This window comes from Cyprinus carpio, chromosome A25 (genome assembly GCF_018340385.1).
Source record: "Cyprinus carpio isolate SPL01 chromosome A25, ASM1834038v1, whole genome shotgun sequence".
Taxonomy (NCBI): domain Eukaryota; kingdom Metazoa; phylum Chordata; class Actinopteri; order Cypriniformes; family Cyprinidae; genus Cyprinus; species Cyprinus carpio.
In genome coordinates, this window is record NC_056596.1 from 20,746,131 (window position 1) to 20,754,816 (window position 8,686).

Here is an 8,686-nt window from a genome sequence, read left to right on the forward strand (position 1 = left end):
ATGTTTTGCGGAGCTGTTCGTGTCGTGTGCGCGCGGTAAGATCAGTACAGAGCGTTCTGCTCCAGAGTTTCGTGCTTTTGAACAGATTTAGTTAACGTTCGTTCATGTCGACCTCTGCTCTGTGCTTTCAGGTCTGTGCTGTTTTGTTCTCATTCCGTGTTTAAGCGCATTTTCCGCCTTAAGAGATCCGGCTTTACTGTCACTCACGCGCTACACTTTTCTGCAGCTGGCTGCCGTCCGAGATGTGAGTAAATGTTTAATATAAATCCTGCTGTAGGCTTCAGACCGTGAATATATAACACAGTCCTAACTCTGTGCACTATAATACGCAGGAACAAGAGTACCTGTGGGAGTGTAGTCTGGTCCAGACCTGGCTCTCTCTCTCCGCTCCTAACAGCTCGGGCACCATGGGAGGAGGCCGAGGCCTGTCCGGTTCCCAGTTCTGACCGCAGAGAAGCGCTCCCTCCCTGACGTAGGATCCGGATCACGCCCGCCAAGAGGCTCCGAGTGGAGGAGGGAGTAGAGCCGAGGAGAAGATGAGGAGGAGCCGCGGAGGAGGAGGTGGAGGAGAGCTTCGCTGACATGATGAAGCACGGCCCAGCGAGCCCAGACGTGGGCATCCTCAAGTTCATCAGCGAGCACAAAGGCTTCTCGGGCGTCCTGAAGGGAGGTTTGTGTGTGAGAGAGAGAGGAGGGTGGTGAGAAGAGTGTGTGTGCGTGTGTGTGTGTGTGAGAGAGAGAGAGTGTGATGTGGTGTGTGAGAGAGAGAGACTCTGTGTTGGCCGTGTGTGAGAGAGAGTTGTGTGTGAGGGTTTGTGAGTGAGTGTGTGTGAGAGAGTGTGATAGTGTGTGTGTGTGTGAGAGTCTGAAGTTGTGTTGTGTAGTGTGTGTGTGTGAGAGTCGTGTGGTGATAGGAGAGAGTTGTGTGCTTAGTGTGTGAGAGTGAGTGTGTGTGTGAGTGAGTGTGTGAGAGTGAGTGTGTGAGAGTGTGTGTGTGTGAGAGTGTGCGTTTGGAGGAGCGATTGAGTGTTTGTTGTGCCTTTGTTGAGAGAGATTGTGTGTTCTATGCGTGTTTGAGAGTGTGTGAGTGTGAGAGTTGGGGTGGGTTGTGTGTGTGAGTGAGTGTTGCCTGTTGTGAGAGTGTGTGTTGTGTGTGCGTGTGTGAAGTGCCGAGTGAAGTGAGTGTGTTGTGAGAGAGTGAGTGTGGTGTGTGGTGAGTGTGTGTGAGTGATTGAGCGTGTGATAGCGTGTGTGTGTGCGAGTGTTTGTGAGAGTGTGCGTGTAAGTGTTTGTTGAGAGGGATGCGATATTGAGAGAGTGTTCGTGTGAGAGTGTGTGGGTGTGGAGAGTGTGCGATGATGTGAGAAGTGAGCGTGCCAGAGAGGTGAGTGTGTGTGAGAGTGAATAAAACGTGAGATTGCGTGAGTGTGTGTTTGAGTCGTGAGTTGTGAGGAGTGAGAGTGAGTGTTAGTGTGAGCACGTGCCGTTGAGTGAGAGTGTGTGTGTGTGTGTGTGTGAGTGACGTGTCGTGGTGGGTGTTTGGTTGTGTGTGTGAGTGTGTGTGGGTGGTGTGTGTTTTGGTGCGAGGTGTGAGTGTGTGTGAGGTTTGTGTGGGGGTGTGTGGTGTGTGGTGGGATGTTGTTGGTCTGTTGGGGTGTGTGGGTGAGAGTGAGGTGGTTTCTGTGTGGTTGTGTGTGTATGAGTTTGTAATGGTGTGTGTGATTGAGTGTGTGTGGTGTGTGTGTGTGAGTGCGTGTGGGTGTGAGTTGATGCGGGTTGGTGGTGTGTTTTGAGTGTGATTGTGTGGTGGGTGGTGTGGGGGGGGAGTGGGGTGTGGTGTGTGTGGTGTGTGTGTGTGTGTGGGGGGGGTTGTGTGTGGGGTGGGGGGGATGGGAGGTGTGTGATCGTGTGTGTTGTGAGAGTTGAGAGGTGTGTGTGATGCGTGTGGGTGAGTAGGTGTGTGGTTTGCGGGGTGTGGTGAGTGGTGTGGGGTGTGTGGTGTGTGTGTGTGTGGTGTGCGAAGTGTGTGTTGTGTGTTTGTTGTGGTGTGTGAGTGAGTGTGTGTTGTGTGGTGTGCGTGAGAGTTTGTGTGAGAGTGAGTGAGGTGTGTGTGTGTTTGTGTGTGGGTGGGTGTGAGTGAGTGTGTGAGTGTGTGTGTGTGAGTGACGGGAGTGCGTGTGTGTGTGTGAGTGTGTGTGTGTGAGTGACGGGAGTGCGTGTTGTTTGTGTGGTGTTTGTGGTGAGTGTGTGTGAGTGTGGGGTGCGTGTGTGAGAGTGTGGTGTGAGAGGGGTGTGTGGTGTGTTTTGTGTGGGTGGGGGGTGTGGTGTTGGGGTGTGTGTGTGTGTGTGTGTGTTGTGAGAGTGGGTGTGGCTGGGTGTGTTTTTAGGGGTGTGTGTGTGTGTGGGGTGTGGGTGAGTGTTGGTGTGTGTGTGTGTGTGAGTGTGTGTGTGTTGTGTGAGTGAGAGTGAGTGCGTGTGTGTTGTGAGTGAGTGTGGGTGTGTTTGTGGTGTGAGTGAGTGTGCGGTGGGTCTGTGAGTGAGTTAGTGGGTGAGAGTGTGTGTGTGCGTGATGAGTGTGTGTGTGTGTGTTGAGAGTTGTGTGTGTCTGAGTGAGTGTGTGTGTGTGTGTGTGTGAGAGTGGTGTGTGTGAGTGAGGTGTGTAAGTGAGTGAGTGTGTGCGAGTGAGTGTGGTGTGTGATTGAAGTGTGTGGAGTGAGTGTGAAGTGAGTGAGTGCGTTGTGTAGTGATTTGTGTGTGTGTGTGAGAGTGAGTGAGTGTGAGAGTGCGTGTGTGAGTGAGTGAGTGTGATCGTTGTTGTGATGTGAGTGAGTGTGTGTGTGTGAGTAGAGGGCTTATTGTGTGCGATGAGTGTGGTGGTGTGTGTGAGAGTGCGTGTGAGAGTGAGTGAGTGTGAGAGTGTGTGTGTGAATGATGATGTTGTGTGGAGTGACGGGAGGTGTCAGTGACATGCGTCCTCCTCTCGTTCAGGTACTCAGACTTCGTTGGTCCATGAGATCAATAAAGACGGGAAGGTCGTTGTCTTGGATGATCTGTCCGTTCCTGCTGAGGCCGAGGTGAGAGCCCACATTACTCACACTGTTCCGTTGGAATTAGATGTGATGAGTATCATTCTCAGATTTTATTATAAAACGATTCATTTTATTTTTAATAGCATATTTTTAAATGACTTCCAATTTTCAAATGGACGGTCCCGACTGAAGCGAGTGGTGTGTGTGTGTGTTGCAGCAGGCGCTCATAGATTTAATGGTGTAGTGCCTGCCAAGGGCTGCACCCTAGATTCTGACTGACCTCTAAGTGATCTCTTGTGTCCGTGTGGCAGGAAGCTCCTCTCCGTACTGCAGCTGTGCCGAGTCTCCAACTCTGACAGAGGAGCAAAGAAGCAGCTGTAATGAACTGTCAGCTCTTCAAGAACAAAGAGGGAAGCGTATCCATCGATGGTGAGAGACGCGTCAGGACACGGCAGCGTTCTGGGACACACGTCTCTGATGTGTTTCAGGATCCATGGTGTTCATTGGAATAAAATAACTCATAAATCTGCACCATTCCCTTTTATTCGGCTTTCCTGCAAGTTTTTAAAATTCGTAAAGAGTTACCCACCCCAAAATGAAATTTTGTCATTAATGCACTTACCCTCGATGTCGTTCCAAACCTGTAAACGCTAGATCCGTACGTCTTCAGAACAACAATTATCTTAAACGACATTGGAGGCAATTGAGTTACCCTCTGATGTCTGGGGGGGTTTTGGGGGCTCTAGGAGAAGTTTTGACATCCTTGACTTTGTGCTTTTTTTCAGTTGCTTATAACTAGATACAGGCTCAAGTCTGAAACACTATAATCAGTACAGACTTGGGCTACAATAATATTGAATATCTGTATGTACATGATTGGTGTTTTTGAGAAAACAATGGTTTTAATTTTGAAGTCAACTGAAATAAGGTCATAAAAAAAAAAAACAGAGCATTTTCCTTTCACAAGACTGTCAAACCTGGCTTTTAGCCTGAATTTTTAGCTTCATAATGATGTCAATCATCTTTACTCCTCACAGAACAATAGATTAATTTAAATTTTCTAAAGACAACTTTTGTTTGTAAAGGTCATGTGCTGAGGCGTCACTATCAGAATAATTATTGTGATTCACCCTGAGAAGACAAAGAACCCACTAATGAGCCGCATAATGAGCCTTTCAGCCAGGTGTGTGACTGAGAGAGAAGAGTTACAAGAAAGAATGTGAGGACAGAATAAATGTATATATTTTTATGTTTGTAGTTTATTTAGAATATATTTAATTATCCCACACATAATTTGAATTCACTTGTGAGTGCATTAAACAGTTTATTAGGAACAACAAACTGACTTTCAAAAGCTGAATTTTTAGACATCATTACTTCCAGTCACACAATCCTTCAGAAATCCTTTTAACAATCTTATTTTCTACAAAAAAAACTTTATTGTTTATTATTATCATTAGGATTATTATTATTATTATTATTATTAATGTTGAAAAGAGCTGAGAATATTTTTTTTCAGGTTTTTTTTGACAAATTGAAAGGACAGCATTTGTTTGATAACATCTTATCGTATTAATCAATTTTTATTTCATTCATCACGTAGTTTGCTAAATAAAGTTTTAATGTTCTATATATACTGAGCTCCAAGCTTTTGAATGAGTATAGTGTATATTTGTTAAAACTTTGGAGTAAGACTGAGATGCTGAAAATTTAGCTTTGATCACCGGAACTCAAATTAAATTGTAAAATGATATTCAAATAAGAAACGTTATTTTAAATAGTACAAATATTGAACACTATTACTGCTTAGCAATTAGCACCTGTATTGACTGGTATTATGTAATGTTGAAATATATAAATGGAAACACACATAACTATCATTTCGAAATGTATTTGTTATGTGCTCTCACATAAACTAAATGCTAACTGGATTATTAACATTATGTATGGTCAGTGATACTAGTGAGTACAGTAGAACCTTTAGATGATGTGATTAAACTTTATAATGTTTCACTTGATTATACATTTAGTCTGAATTACAGTTTTGGAAAAAGTCTAACTAGTAAAATGTTACACTTGGTGAACCTAATACAAGTATATATAAAAAAAGACTTACTCTGTTTATGATCTCTGCTGGATAAGTGCTGTCAATTCTTTTTCTGAGGAAATCCAATCTCAAATCTGAGGTACTCCTCAGCGCCTATTTTTTGGGTGCAATTATTTCTTATTCCTCTCATGCGAAGCCAAACAGTAAATAAAAAAAACTTGAATAGTCCCTCGCTGCCGTTGTCTTCTGTTGTGTGGGCCGTATTCAAAAGCCCCTGCGCTTCAGTGAACATTTGGAATATCAATACCGCGTTCATCGCGGGGTTGTCACATTAGAAGATACTGAAGGAGACGTGAAAAAAGTCCATTGCGTTCTTTTATATTGATTACTTTATCAGAATATTTTGTTTCGCTCACTTGTTTAGTTTAAAGTATACCATGTCAGCTTTCTATAGATATCATCTTCTCATGTCTCTGTGTTGAGTATTCACTAGTTACGCTCATTTTTAATGACGCGTTTGTACGGAAGATCAGCGCAGACCAAGGCTGCAGACAGCACTCCTTGTTTTGTTATCTGTATTTTATAAAAGTGCAACAACGTTTTATTATGTTTTTGATACAAACAAAATACACCCCGTTAACCGATTCGGTTGATGTATTGCTCTTATCTAGAGAAACGATCAAAACTGAAAGATGTAATTTAAGTTCTTTTCGGGTTTATCAGGAGAAAAATGCCTCAAAACGCGTCATACGCGTTTAATCGACTCCAGAGGTTAATGACACAATTTTTATTTTTGGGGGTGGAGTATCCCTTTAATTTCATTCTTTCACATATTAAAGCCCTAAAGATTTTTAAATGAAGCAGAAATTCTTAAATATTCATAATTCTCTATGCTCCTGTACTTTTTGTCTTGTTTTCCTGTTCAAATATCTAACATCCTGATAAGGATAGTTTTGTACACAATTCCCCCAGAAAGTGTGGAATTTACACTAATTGAAAAGGGAACTTGAATGAATGTGTGAACACAAGCGGATAAATTTACAAACACAAACAGTTTACAAACCAAGTGCATTATGCAAATAATACTAACCAACAGCGTGCCTAAACACGCCAGTCGCGTGGCAATACAAGTGTGTAAAGTCCTCTCAGAGTCCCCAAAACATTATTAGTCCAGTACATTATTTAGAAAAATGAGTTTGGATTGGTCTCCCACCAGTTGAGTTTCTTTATCCTCCGTGCAGCACAAATCCACAGTCCAAAACTGCCCTTCTGGTGTAGTATCCCAAAGTTTCCGAAATAAGATTACTTCACAAGAAGACGAAAAACATTCAAGAAAAGTAAATCTAATGCTCACGCTGGCACACTCTCGAACGCCGGTATCCTCGTTACATATATGGAACATAGCCATATCCGTGTCGCGTTAGAGAATCCACAGAGCAGCATGTGATTGCAAGCCTTGCGAGAAGAACCTGGGACCAAACACAATTACAGGACAACAACACCCATGGAGACAATAATAACAAGCATAATCAAATGATTTGATCAATTTGTCTGAGGAAGTGTACTATATATATACACACCCACACCACATACATGTAGTACGCCTTTATGTAGGCCATTGCTACAAATTCACGCCAAACAATGAAAATTAGCCCATGATTTCCCTCACCCACCAACGCCATTCTAAGTGTGGATTGACTTTTCTTTCAGACGAATCCCAATTCAGAGTTATTTATAAAAATTGTCCTGGCTCTTCCAAGCTTTAAATGGCAGTGAAAAGTGAAAAGTCGTGACATTTGTTAAGTATGGTAACCCATGACTTGGAATTTGGTCTAGCTAAAGTCCCTTATGGAACCCATCCAAGTGGCACACACACACAGTAAGTGAGAAGTAGAACCACACCGTTGAACACACACCCGGAGCCATTGGGGCAGCTATATATCCAGCGACCATTGGAGCAACGGGGGTTTCAGTGTCCTTGCTCAAGGCACACTTCAGTCGTGGGTATTGAGGGACGGAAGAGAGCGTCTGGTTCATTCAACTCACAGCTTCCCTCCCACCGTACAACTCCCTGCCATCACCGAGACTCGAACCTGCGCTCAACCACTCATAGCTAACCATTAGGCCACAGCGCCCCCTAGCTGTTATAGAGATTAGAAGCGCATCCATCCATCATAAATGTGCTCCACACTGCGCTGAGATGGAGAATAAGGCCTCCTGAAGCGAATCAATGCGTTTATGGTACGAAAAACGTCCCATATTTCAAACTTTACTAAAGCGGTAAACTCTAGAGTCCCACTCACTGTCGTACATCCATGTTCATTCCAGGCGGATGATGGGTAGGCATAGCATAGAATCAAAGATGTGTGCTGCTGATTGATGCTGATGACCTAATTAAACACCATTGACCGGGTTCATACGATGATGACAGCGAGGCACAGCACACGCACAAAATCTAGCAACCCATGGCGACTATCCTAGCTCTTCTGTAAGGTGATAGGACCATACCCAAATCTGTGTCATCAGCGTCTCTGTGGTGTATTTAATGGAGAACACAAGCTCCAGTGCATTGGTGGATAACTATTGGCCAGATACATTCCATCATAACTTGGTTTCCACTCCAGAAGTTGCGAGTTTAACTTAAGCGCAGAAATTGGGATATCACGATAAAACACTTTCGAATCAGCACTGTTTTTCATCCAACGAGTCAAAGAGGACAAAATCCTGATTAACTGGCATTAATTATCACTGGAGAAAAGTAGGAGAATTATATTAATTGTCATTTAATAAATGACTTGCGGCTCAGAGTAAATGAGGCAAGACGAAACAAATAAATCCAGAATCCGAAAAGAGCTTTATTGCCAAGTCTGCTTGCGCATACACGGAATTTGTTTTTAGTGACATAAGCTTCCAGTTACACAAAGACAACTAGACAACACACAGAGAAGAAAAAAAGCCAACAATAATTACATAGTATGAAGCAGTTTTGCTATATATGATAAATGGAATAGATAGAGTAAGCATGGCAGGGATGTACTAGGATGAGGGGTAACAACAATATAAGAGATAGTGCATATTTATTGCATAAGTGGTGAACATTTAACTGTCATGAAGGGTGATTGCCTTGGGGGGGAAGTAAACTGTTCTTGTTCCACAATTTGTCCTGTGACTTGAAAACTCTGAAGCCGCAGGGCAGATGGCAAAAGTTCAAAAGGGGGTAACCTTGGATGTGAGGGATCACGAAGTGAAGTTTTCTGAGCCCTTTTCACTCCTCTGGATGTATACAGTTCTTGGAAGGGTGGGCAGGGGAGTATAATAATCCTTTCAACCCAGTCCGAACCGTCCTGTAGTCTTCGATGTCTGATTTTGTAGCTGAACCAAATACACACGGACTATTGAAGTGCACAGGACTGAGATAAATGTGGCGGCTGGGTAGGAGCCCAGTTCAGCAGCTCCTGCCAGCGGAGTTAAACTTCCTCATTAGTAGGAAGTACTATGCTGTTGGGCTTTTTTTTCTGGAGTGTTCAGTCAAATGCAATTAATCCCCTTGGAGGTCCTGAGAAGATGACTCACTGCAGCCATAGTGCTGTTCATGATGGTGAAGTAACGT

General features: G+C 43.6%; 1 pseudogene; it reads left to right on the forward strand.

The window, feature by feature from the left end:
* The first annotated feature begins 407 nt into the window (after positions 1–407).
* Positions 408–8,686, forward strand: part of LOC122135704 — a 26,322-nt pseudogene continuing 18,043 nt past the window's right edge.